General features: G+C 38.7%; 1 long non-coding RNA gene across 1 annotated transcript; it reads right to left on the reverse strand.

Moving 5' to 3' along the window:
* Window positions 1-6,732: 6,732 nt before the first annotated feature.
* Window positions 6,733-12,060, reverse strand: LOC121829370 (uncharacterized). Its single transcript, XR_013051225.1, has 2 exons — window positions 9,608-12,060; window positions 6,733-8,179 (listed from the first exon to the last, which is right to left on the reverse strand). It is a non-coding gene; the product is annotated as an uncharacterized LOC121829370 (long non-coding RNA).
* Between the last annotated feature and the right edge of the window lie 477 nt (window positions 12,061-12,537).

A 12,537-nucleotide genomic window follows, 5' to 3' on the forward strand; every position in this document is an offset into this window, starting at 1 on the left:
ATATATATATATATATATATATATTATATATTAAATTTAATGTGTATGCACACACATATAAATAAAATAAAACTACCCAAATAATCCAATGCTTCCACTAATGGTCACTCATCCAAAGGTAAGGGTCAGTGTGTAGAAGAGACCTCTGAACTCCCAGTCTGTTGGAGTTAGAGTCATAATGACTTAGAAATGAAACCAACAGGGATCCCTTTACTTAGTGAAGTGATGAAAAAAATGTGGCACTATGAATAAGACAATGCTCTTTGCCCACAATACAGTGATTTTCTGCTCTCACTTGTGACAGCACAGATGTAGTTAAATATTCCTACACTACATGAAATGATCCAGACACAGAAAGACCAGTGCTTGTGACAATTTCCTGTGGGATCTGAAAGTGCTGATCTCAAGAGTGCTAGAGGAAGAACAGTGGTCAGAAGAGGCAAGGACAAATGGAGTGGCATGGGAAGGGCATGGGGAGGGCGTGGGGAGGGCTGGGGAGGGCATGGGGAGGGCGTGGGGAGGGCTGGGGAGGGCATGGGGAGGGCATGGGGAGGGTGTGGGGAGGGCTGGGGAGGGCATGGGGAGGTATGGGGAGGGTGTGGGGAGGGCTGGGGAGGGCATGGGGAGGGCTGGGGAGGGCTGGGGAGGGCATGGGGAGGTATGGGGAGGGCATGGGGAGGGCATGGGAAGGGCATGGGGAGGGCATAGGGAGGCCTTGGGGAGGGCATGGGGAGGGCGTGGGGAAGGCTGGGGAGGGCATGGGGAGGGCGTGGGGAAGGCTGGGGAGGGCATGGGGAGGTATGGGGAGGGCATGGGGAGGGCATGGGGAGGTATGGGGAGGGCATGGGGAGGGCATGGGGAGGTATGGGGAGGCCGTGGGGAGAGCATTGGGAGGGCATGGGGAGGACATGGGGAGTTATAGGGAGGGCGTGGGGAGGGCATGAAGAGGGCATGGGGAGGGCTGGCCAATGAGTACAAACTACAGATAAATAGAAGTAAGAAGCTCTAGTCTCTTCACACTATCAGTAGACTGTACATGATAATTGCACAGTGTCCATTTCAAAAGAACAATAAAAGAGGTTTTAAAGTATAAATAAATGATAAACAGTTGAGGGACTATATATTTTTAAACTGTTTTATGCAGGATATAATGCACACATGAATAGAGAAGCATCAGTTGACTCCCCTATAAGATGATTCCCCTATAAATAAATGATATATATTTATATCAAAATATTTTTAAAAATTATAAAGTAAGTCATGTAATAGCTTCTACAAAATACAGTTTAGATTTGTAGATGGGCATCCATGTCGCATATTCTAGGCTAAATGAGTTAATTCTCTTTGTTCATTTCCTTGCCACTGAATTTAATAAAGGAGAAATTAGCATGGCTGAGTGGCAGGTGCCTTGTAGGTTGCCATGGTTTCTGCATCACCTTCAAGTGCTATTCTGGAGTAGCATCAGCAAGCAAATTCTGTTGAACATTCTGAGCAGGTTCTTCTTGTTTCTTTCTGAAAACTCATTATGCATCTTAATATATTTTAAAGGCTCCCCACCCCCAGTAGTCTCGTATTAGTTTCTGGCTCCAAGGGATTAAGCCATATAATGTATTCTCTTGCTTACATTTGTTTAAGTGCTTTTCTTCCCCTCTGGGGAACAGTACTAAGCATTGGTTCCAAGTTGATCTAAGCAGTTTGAACTATAATATATTCAGTATCTATTACATTTGGGTTAAATGGCAGATTAAAAACTTAAAATTATTGTTATAGGGACTCACAGGTTATATTTGGGAATATATGCTTATGCGAATACATATATGCATGTAATGATAACTTTGAAAAAAGAGGCCATGAATGTAAAGGAGAGTGGTATATAGAAGGGGTATATAGAAGGCTTGGAGAGAGGAACAGGAAAGATGAAATGTAATTAAAATACAATCTTGGACAAGACAAATAAACAGAAGGAAAAGAGGCAGAGAGAAGGCACAAGAATCAGATACCCACTAGCTAGAACACTAAGGAATCCCATAAAATCACTAAACTGGAAGTCATAATATATGTGCAGAAGACATGGTGTAGACCTGTACAGGCTGCTTCAGTCTCTGAGTTCCTATGAGCTTCGCTCAAATTGATTTAGAGGACATTGCTTTCTTGATGTCTTTCACCTTCTCTGGCTGTTACAGTTTTCTACCTCCTCTTCCAAGGGGTTCCCTGGGGCTGAGTGTTCCAAGGCCTCTCACTCTCTGTGTAACATCTGGCTGTGGGGCTCTGTATTTGTTTCCATCTGCTGCAGGAGGAAACTTCTCTGATGATGGCTGAACAGAATATCATTAGAAGTCATCTTATCACTACCCTGAAGCATGAATCTAATTAGTAATACTCCATTGTATACATTACCACAATTTCTTTATCAATTCACTGTTGAGGGACATCTAGGTTGTTTCCAATTTTTGCCTATTATAAATAAAGAAGCTATGAACATCATTGAGCAAGTGTCCTGTGATAGGATAGAGAGCACCCCAATACCTCAGAGTGGTATAGCTGGGTCCTGAGGTAGATGAATTCCCAATTTTCTGAGGAACCTCCATATTGACTTCCATAGTGGCTTACAAATTTGCACTTCCACCAGCAATGGAGGAGTGTTCCCCTTGCTATACCACCATCATGAGCTGTCACTTGTGTTTTTGTTCTTGGCCATTTTGACAGATGTAAGATGGAATCTCAGTTGGTTTGATTTGCATTTCCATAATGGCTAATGGTATTGAATATCTATGAGTGTTTCTCAGCTATCTGAGATTTCTGGGGAGCTCTCTGTTTAAATATGTAATCCATTTTTTAAATTGGATTATTTGTTTTTGATGTCTAGTTTCTTGACATTTATATTGATATATATTGGAAATTAGTCCTCTGTGGGATGAAGAGTTAGTAAAAATCTTTCCCCATTCTGTAGGTTGCTGTTTTGTCCTATTGATGGTGTCCTTTGCCTTACAGAAGATTCTAAGTTTCATATGAGGTCCCATTATTGATTGTTGGTTTTAGTGTCTGCATTAATGTTGTTCTGTTCAGAAAGTCATCTCCTGTGCCAATGCATTCAAGGCTGTTCCCCACTTTCTCTTCTACTAGGTTCAGTGTAGCTGGGTTTATGTTGAGGTCTTTGATACACTTAGACTTGAGTTTTGTACAGGGTAATAGATAATGAAATATTTGCATTCTTTGACATGAAGACATTCAGGTACACCAATACCATTTGTTGAAGATGCTTTCTTTTTTCCATTGTCTATTTCTGGCTTCTTATAAAAAATCAGTATGTGGATTTATGTCTCAGTCTTTAATTTGATTGCATTGATCAACCTGTCAGTTTTTATGCCAATACCATGTGGATTTTTTGTTTGTTTGTCTGTCTGTCTGTTTTTTTTTTTTTTTAAATACAGTTTCTCTGTGTAGCCCTGGCTATCCTGGAACTCACTTTGTAGACCAGACTGGCCTAGAACTCACAGAGGCCCACCTGCCTCTGACATTAGAGTGCTGGGATTAAAGTTGTGTGCCACCACTATAGTGCCATAGTATAGCTTGAAATTAGGGATGGTGATACCTATGGATGTTCTTTTATTGTAGAGGATTGTTTTAGACATTCTGTTTTTTATTTGTTTGTTTGTTTGTTTTTCCATACAAATTTGAGTTTTGTCCTTTCAAGTTGTGTAAATAACTCTTGGGATTTTTATGGCAATGTGTCAGATCTATAGATTGCTTTTGGTAGGATGGCTATTTTTACTATTTTAATTCTACCAATCTATAAGCAAATGGAAGATCTTTTCATCTTCTGATATCTTCTTCAATTTCTTTCTTAAAAGACTTGAAGTTTTTGTTATACATTCTTTCACTTCAAAGGTTAGAATTATTCCAAGATATTTTATGTTATTTGTGGCTATTGTGAAGGGTGTTGTTTCCCTGATTTCTACCCAGTTTATTTTTCATTTGTATATAGGAGGGTTACTGGTACTTTTGAATGAATCTTGTATCCAGTCACTTTGCTAAAGACGTTTAACAGCTGTAGGAATTTCCTGGTAATTTCTTTTTTGGATTGTTAAATTATACTATCATGATATTAACTGCAAATAGTGATACTTGGACTTCTTCCTTTCCAATTTGTATCCTCTTGATCTACTTAAGTTACCTTATTGCTCCAGTTAGAACTTCAATTACCATATTAAATCGATATGGAGAGAATGTGTAGCTTAGTCTTGTTCCTTATTTTAGTGGAAATGCTTTAATTTCCTGTCAATTTAATTTGCTGTTGTTTACAGGTTTGCTGTATATTTCTTTTATTATGTTTAGGAATGTCCTTTACATTCCTAATTGCTCCAAGACCTTTATCATGTGGGTGTTAGATTTTGTCAAAGGTTTTTTTTAGCATCTTATGAGATGATCATGTTGTTTTTCTCTTTCAGTTTGTTTATGTGGTGGATTACATTGACAGATTTTCATACGTTGAATCATCCCTGGAATGAAGCCTACTTGATCATGGTGGATGATCTTTTTGATGTGTTCTTGGATTTGGTTTGCAAGTACTTTATTGAGTATTTTGGCATTAATGTTCATGAGAGAAATTGGGTCTGCAATTCTCTTTTGTTGTTGAATCTTTGTGTGGTTTAGATATCAGGGTGACTACGGCCCCTGAAAATGTATTTGGCAGTATTCCGTCTGTTTCCGTTTTGTGGAATAATTTGAGGAATAACAGTTTTAGCTTTTCTTTGAAAGTCTGGTAGAATTTTGAAACTATTAGGCCCTGGGCTTTTTTTTTTTTTTTTGGCTGGGAGACTTTTAATGACTGCTTCTTTTTTTCTTCAGAGTTATAAGTTGTTTAAACTGTCTTTCTGATCTTGGTTTAACTTTGGTAAGTGGTATGTATGGAAAAAATTCTTTTAGATTTTCCAGTTTGTTGGTATACAGATTTTTGAAGTATGACCTAATGTTTCTTTAGATTTCTTTGGTGTTTGTTGTAATGTCCCTCTCCTTTTGTTTCTGATTTTATTAATTTGGATAGTCCCTCTGTGTCTTTTAAGTTAGGTTTATTAAGATTTTGTCTCTCTTGTTGATTTTCTCAAAGAACCAACTCTTTGTTTCATTGTTTTTTTCATATTGTTCTCTTTCTTTCCATTTTATTAATTTCAGTCCTGAGTTTGATTATTTCCTGCCATCTACCCCTCTTGAGTGAGCTTGATTCTTTTTGTTCTAGAGCTTTCCAGTATGCTGTTAAGTTGCTAGTAGAGCATTAAATGAAAATGAATGTACAATATACCCAAACTTATGGGACACTGTGACAGTGATGCTAAAAAGAACATTCATAACTCTAAGTACCTGCATAAATAAATTGGAGAGTTCTCATACATTTCTCTTTTGAGAGCATGCAGAGTACATTCTTGTACCAAATATGCTGGAAGGTAGATTTGAATGATGTATGTAGGCATTGGTTTAACTTTGTCTTCATCATCAATGAGTTGTGTAGGTGTTGTCTTTGGCAATGGACCTCGCTGTCAGTTTGTGCAGAGCAACCTATTGCCTGGCAACAGCCTGGGTTGTTTGGTGATTTGGTGGCTCCCTTTGAGCCAACAACTCAATTAGATATAATCCAATCCTGGTACTGGAAGCTTTATTTGGTGACAAGAGGTGGCCAATTTGGACTCTATCTCCCCATTATTTGGTGATTTCAATCTTTTGCTTAATCTTATTATATTTTATTTTGTTATTTTTTTTTAAATGAAGACTGAACCTAGTCCCTAGGGTAAAAGCTAACAACTGAACTGTCACTTACACCTTCTGGGAGAGGAAATCAGTTTCCTTCAATAGAATGACACTAGGTATATCAACCACACCAGGACAGGCCTCCTGTTTAGGAGCAGTTGACTAACATTTAATGGACTCCACAGTCTTTTGTGTGACAGTTTGGTGGGTTTGGGGAAGATGGGTGTGGTTTTATTTTGTTTTCTTTGTTTTGGAGTGTTCTGTCATTGTATTGTGGGGGTTTTGTTTGTTTGTTTTGAGAATGAACTCAAAGTTGAGTAAGTGATGAGAGTGAGAAAATCCAAAAGAACTTAGGGAGAGGGGAGGGGAAGAATATGATCAAATGTTTTTAAATTTTAAAATTGTTTTAAATAATAAAAGAAAAATATGCTAAAAATAAAGAACAACCCCAAAATCTTGTTATAAATATTAAGGAGCCAGTTAGAAGACTCAGTAGGTAAGGGTGCTTGTCACCAAGCATGGTGACTGGAGTTCTGTCCCTGTAACCCACAGGGTGGAAGTAGAAAAGACTATCACAAAAGTTATTCTTTTGTACACACACACACACACACACACACACACACACACACAGAGAGAGAGAGAGAGAGAGAGAGAGAGAGAGAAATGAATAAATGTATATGTGTTTTTTACTATGAAAACTGAATATTTACATGTAAAAGAATGTAAATTGGTCTTTATTCATAGCCTTTATAAAAATGAATTAACCTTTTAGTGTTTTTTGATTGCTTGGAAGTTTTACGCATGCATGCAATGTGTTTTGATCAAGTCTATTCCAGTCCCTCACCCCTTCCCATTCTTCTTCTTTTCCTTTCCACCACTCTTCCTTCTCAACTTAGCCACTGAGTCTACTTAGTGCTACAGATGTGCACAGGTGCAGAAAGAAAATGCTAGAAGAAATAGTAATGTGAGAAAGCAAGAAAAACAAACACATGTGTTTGTGTGTCTTTTATTGTAATAAGGAATTCGAATTTTATCCCAATGCAAATATTTTAATTAGTTTTTTTTACAATTTTTCTTTTTTATTATATTTTTGTTATCTAAATCAATATTAAAATTTAAATATATCTTGACCACATTCTTCCCTTGCCCCAAATCCTTCTAGACCTTAGCCTCCTTCCTACCCATCCAATTTTAAGTTCTTTCTCAAAAAATAAACAAAAACTCAATATAACAAATCACTTCAAAACAAAGAAAACAGAATAAAGCCAAGTCCAAAAAGAAAAAACAAAACAAAACATCAAACTACAACCAAATAAAAGCACACACACACAAATTATGTAGTCCATTGTATGTTGGTCAACTACTCCTAAACATGAGGCATGTCCTGGTGTGGTCAATCACCAGTATCAACCAACTGAGGAAATTTGATTTTCCCTCTCCCAGAAGATATAAGTGACAGTTCAGTCGTTACCATTTACCAGAGTGCTTAGATGTTATTCCTTCACTCATTCATTATAAAAAAAATAGCAAAATAAAATATAATTATATAAAACAAAAATCATCACTTTGAAGATGAACATGTCAACCAACTGAAGGAAAATTGTCCAAGAGAAGGCACAAGAGGTTCCATTGCTTAGTTTCCAATCTCATCCCATTCTCTTAATGGGTGGCAAATGTGCTGGTTATTCTAGACATGCCACACTTCCGGGTTCCGATAGGAGAAAGAACTGATCCGGGTATGTAGCCATGCTTGTCCATGAAAACAAGACAGAGCAAGGGATTACAAATGAGAAAGAGGAAAACTAGGATGTACTCTCTGATTTCTACCTTTTTGTGAAAAGTCTCAATTCATTGTTGAGTTCCTTACACAGTTTGTAGCCTTTTTCATTCACGTTATTGATTTCGTGTACATGTGGCTAGCTTTCTCACCCAGGTGGCTGATTCTTCTCCAGGTCTTGTATTATCTCACTCATCTGTTCATTTGTATCCTCTTTGAAAACAAAGATCATTTCACAAGAAAACTTTCAAAGTAGCCAACTAGCATTTTTCATATTTCTGATCGTCGCATTGGTTTTTCATGTTTATGTGCTTCTGTGTTGTGATTTGTGCAGTCTTTGGAATGAATATCTCATCTGGGGTGCATGAATATTGTATGTGTGTGTCTTATTCTCATTTTCCCACGTAAATGCCAGGATTGTAGAAGCTCACACCAATGTGTTCATTTTTTCATGGGAGTTCTGGGGATTCTAGGGATTAAAATAAAATGACAAAAGAGTATGATAAAATAAGGGGATTCAAATGCAGGCCCTCAGGCTTGCTCAACAAGGGCTTTTCTCTACTGAGTCATTTCCCAGTTCAGATTTGTTAATTGTCCTGATGAGTAGCCTTGCCAGATGAGGTGCATTTCTGGTCCAACTTAGAGAGGGGAAGTCCATCCCTGTGACAGCAAAAACAGTAAACCAAAACAAATTAGATATACAGTCTAAATAGAGTCAAGCCAAGCACTCTACTACACCACCCATGAGGAAATATGTTGTACAGGGCACTATGCAGTTAAAAAATTACATAGATAAAGTAAAATAATAATCACACAAAAGAAAGAATTGGCAAGGAAGGTGAAATGGGAAAGAAGAATGTAGGCAGAATATGATGGTATCATAGACATATAGGAAAGAGGAACACATAAAAACCAACTGTTTTACAGAGAAGAAATCTTTAAGCAAAATTACTTAGATATATGAAGATTCCAAAACTTCACGAGTTGCATTAAAATAAAACAAATAATAAAAGACTGTAATAAAGGCAAAAACATTCAAGGCAAAAGGAAATTTAACCAAAATCAAAACCATACAACAACAACAAAAAAAAAAAAAAAAAAAAAACTCTAACACAAAAACAAGGGAATGCAGAAGCTTCCTTCTGAATTCTCGACCACCAGACCCTGCCAGCTGGAAGGCTGCTTGCTGACACTGGAGGTCTTCTCTTTAGACTCTTCCAACCTGTGCTGTACCCAGAGCTGGTTGTGGCTCACAAAGCTGCTGAGCAGTGCTGCTATCTCCATTTTCTTCTATCATTTCTGTACCAAGATAAGGTTTCAAAAACCATAAGCTTTGCAGCTAGTAGACATGCTAGTTTCTCACTCACTCAAAAGTCTCCCGGTTTGTACATGTTGTGACAGCTAATATCAAAGCTATGAGATCTCTCCCTGATGTATTTGGGTGTGGATCAGGCAGATAGAACACTGAGATCCATCACTAGAAGACCCCTCTTGGTTTTCCTGATCTTGCTGATCACAGTATTGAATGTGTCATGTGAGACAGCTGAAGTCAGGTCCCCTGCACGTATCTTTAGAGTTTTCATCCCGGAGTGGAACACTGTATGCCTTTCTGAAGCTACCAATTGTTTTTGTTGAGGGGCATCAGTCTCCACTGCAGTTATCCTTTCAAAAGCAAACAAGTGAGATCATGAACTTATAAATAAGACCTTCATGACTCAAGCTTCATGTCTGTTGAATGTCCCAGTGTAGCTAGGTCCATCCCTCTCCCAATCCACAGCAGCCTCATGTGAACATTCTCCTAAATAGGGAAGGGAAATGCTGACTTCCGGTTTCCTGGCATGTAACTGTCCCTTGTCATCCCACCCTTAACCAGTTCAGTCTTAAACAATATGTTCCCTCTCAACATGGTTCTCAGCCATAACACCCTAAGGCAACAAGTATAACAAAACGAGGGTCTTCTCCACTGACTGTCCATGCTATCAGGGTGCCTGTCTTGTCCAAAGGCCCAGCTTGATTGAGGACAGTAAGAAATGTGATCTAAGCCTGTGTTAGAACTGTTAATCTCTTGACCAGGGCTCCCTGGATTACCTTTTAACATTGCTTCTGCTTCCTCGTCCTCTGTGGGGGCCCCATGGTGGGAGCCAGGTGATCCATACTTCTCTTCCTTGGTCACTCTCTGTTTTCAGCAGACCTTTCAGGTTTAACTATTTGTACCTTTGGGATAAAGTCTACAGACTGTTATCTCTGCCCCCCGTGTTCACTGCATCAGATAGTGGCAGCTCTTAGTTCACTGTTGTTCTAGTCTTGTTTCTCCTGCTGTGATAAAACAAAATTTCCTTCGTGAAGAAAAGTTAATTTTAGCTTACAACTCAAGGGTCACAGTCAACCACTGAGGGAAGTCAGGGCCAAAACTCAGAAGTCATGGAGGGACGCTGCTTCCTGGATCACACTCTGCCTTGCACTCTGCTTGCTTTCTTCTACATCCCAGACCCACATGTTTATGGATGGCCCCTCCCCCAGTGAGCTAGGGCCCCCTGTCAATCATCAGCTCAGACAAGCTCTCACAGATATGGCCACAAGCCAATCTGATCAAAGCAATTCAACTGAGGATCCCTCTTCCGAGGAAATTTATGTTATGTCAAGTTGATATAAAACCTACTGAATGTAACTATTATATCCCAGAACCATCTCGAATGAGCTTCCACAAGATGTTCTAGGTCTAACAAGAGCAGAGATGGTCTCCTCTTTTCACGAATCTGTTGCCTGTCTCATTTTGCTGTTCACTGTAACTAATAAATCCACAGCGAAGCTGCAGCAGTCTGCAGACTTAGTACCTCCCCTTCCTGAGGCTGCTCTAAGAGCAAGTGAAGACCCATAGGGTGGTGGAGAGCCACCAGAAATCCCTTGAATGAGTCAGGACAGATTGCAGATTTCCAAGGCCATGGGTTTCAATCTGAATTTTGTTTCCTATACAAGTAAAAGCAGCCACATGGTTATAGATTTAACATTAGTGGTTCTGTGACGAGACCAGATGACTCTGTAAATTTACTCACCTATGAAGATCTAAAACCTGAAGACTTCTTGTAAATTATGGTGCAAAGATTGTTGAATAAGTAACTTTAAAGATTATTTTCTTATGAGTTACAAATCCATGGATTTTAAGTATTCACCATTTCTTCATTCTATTTAGTCTCAATTCAACATCAGGCCTTCATGGCTGGGGAGAGGCAAGGTTTTTCCAGCAGGTCCCATATGGGGTCTTCTGGGAACGGGTATAGTTCTTTCAGGTACCAGAAGTTGTAGTAATTTATAGACAACTTTCTCACGACCCACGTTTTTGAAGCATGGAAAGTCTTATTGAGGCCTGTTTCTATAATACCTGGTGTTGGGAAAAACAACCCAGAAATTCAAATGACACCAAAAGACGGAGAAAAACAAGAAAATGGTAAATGTTTTATTTATTTAGTCCTATTATTGTCCCATTACTGTTGGTTTTCTGGAGGGTTCATGATTTATGAATCTAATCTCAGTAAGTAGAAATCTTTTAAATGATTGTTACCACACTTGGAGATATAATCTGGAGACCCAGGGAAAATTCAGCACTGAACGCTTTCTATTCTCACAGTGGGCAGTACTAGAAACATTGGTACCATTTTACAAGGAGTCTGGAGGTCAGTACAGACAGACAGGAAGTGACAGAGAGAGAAAATCATATCAAATGGCAGAAAAGCAAGAAATATTGGTGTGGGTAGACAGAAAGTTGCTCGCATTTGGAAGCTGAGGTATCAGTGAGGTGTGGTTAGCTGGTGGCTGTTTCTCTGATCTCTCTCAGGCTTTAAGCCCTATATCCGGCTCCGTGTTTTTTGTTTTTTTTTTTTTTTTTTTTTATTTAATAAGACTGTTTAGAAATTTGTCTATAGTTCTCTCCTGTTTTGTAGGTGACTGTATGGAATTTGATAAGTGATTAACAATACTTTCATGGTATAATGCAGGACAATTTCACCACCCTACAAATCCTCTGTACTTTGTTCAAGACCATGCCAGTGACATTTTCATTTTCTTCAGAGTTTTGCCTTTTATGTGGTCATAAACTCATGTCATACAATAGGAATCATGGAATATATAGGTATTTTAGAGTGGCTAATTCCCTTTAAAGATACGCTGTTGGGGAATATTATTTTTAGGTCTGTTACTTTTGCTTATGCTATGGAACAGTTGTCTAATGATGCAAAGATGTGTTGCATTTTCTTTGTTACATTTGTTTAACTTGGTGAAGCTGTGTTACTTTGCCTGTCTGTAACACCTGATTGGTTTAATAAAAAGTTGAGTGGGCAATAACAAGGCAGGAGAAAGTATAGGTGGAGCTGGCAGACATAGAGAATAAATAAGAGGTGAAAAGGGGGTTGAGAAGAAGAGAGAATCAAGGAGAGAGAAAAGAAGGGACCAGTCACCCAGCCACATAGCCAGACATGGAATAAAATGGAAAGAGAAGATATACAGATATAGAGAAAGGTAAAAAAGCCCAGAGGCAAAAGGTAGATGGGATAATTTAAGAAATGCTGACAAGAAACAAGCCAAGCTAAGGGCAGACATTTATAAGCAAGAATTAAGTCCCCATTTGGGGGCTTGATGGTGGATCCCCCAAAGAGCCTAAAGAGTAAAAGTGTAAAAACAACCAACTACAATATGCAATTAAGGTTCCTCCATGTCCCTGTATATTCTAAAAAGTATGGTGTTCTCAGTGCTTATCTTTTTTTTTTTTTTTTTTTTTGAGACAAGGTTTCCCTGTGTAGCCCTGCCTGTCCTGGAACTTACTTTGTAAAACAGGCTGGTCTTGAACTCAAAGAGATTCACTTGCCTCTGCTCCTGAGTACTGATATTACAGGTGTGTGCCACCATACCCAGCCCTAGTGCTTATCATTTATTCAGGTTTGGGACAACCCCTTCTTGTGCATCCACTTAAATACATTTGGTGTCGATTCTTCAAACCCATCTTTGCCCTTTTGAGCACATCTTTC

This window comes from Peromyscus maniculatus, chromosome 5, assembly GCF_049852395.1.
Source record: "Peromyscus maniculatus bairdii isolate BWxNUB_F1_BW_parent chromosome 5, HU_Pman_BW_mat_3.1, whole genome shotgun sequence".
Lineage (NCBI taxonomy): Eukaryota > Metazoa > Chordata > Mammalia > Rodentia > Cricetidae > Peromyscus > Peromyscus maniculatus.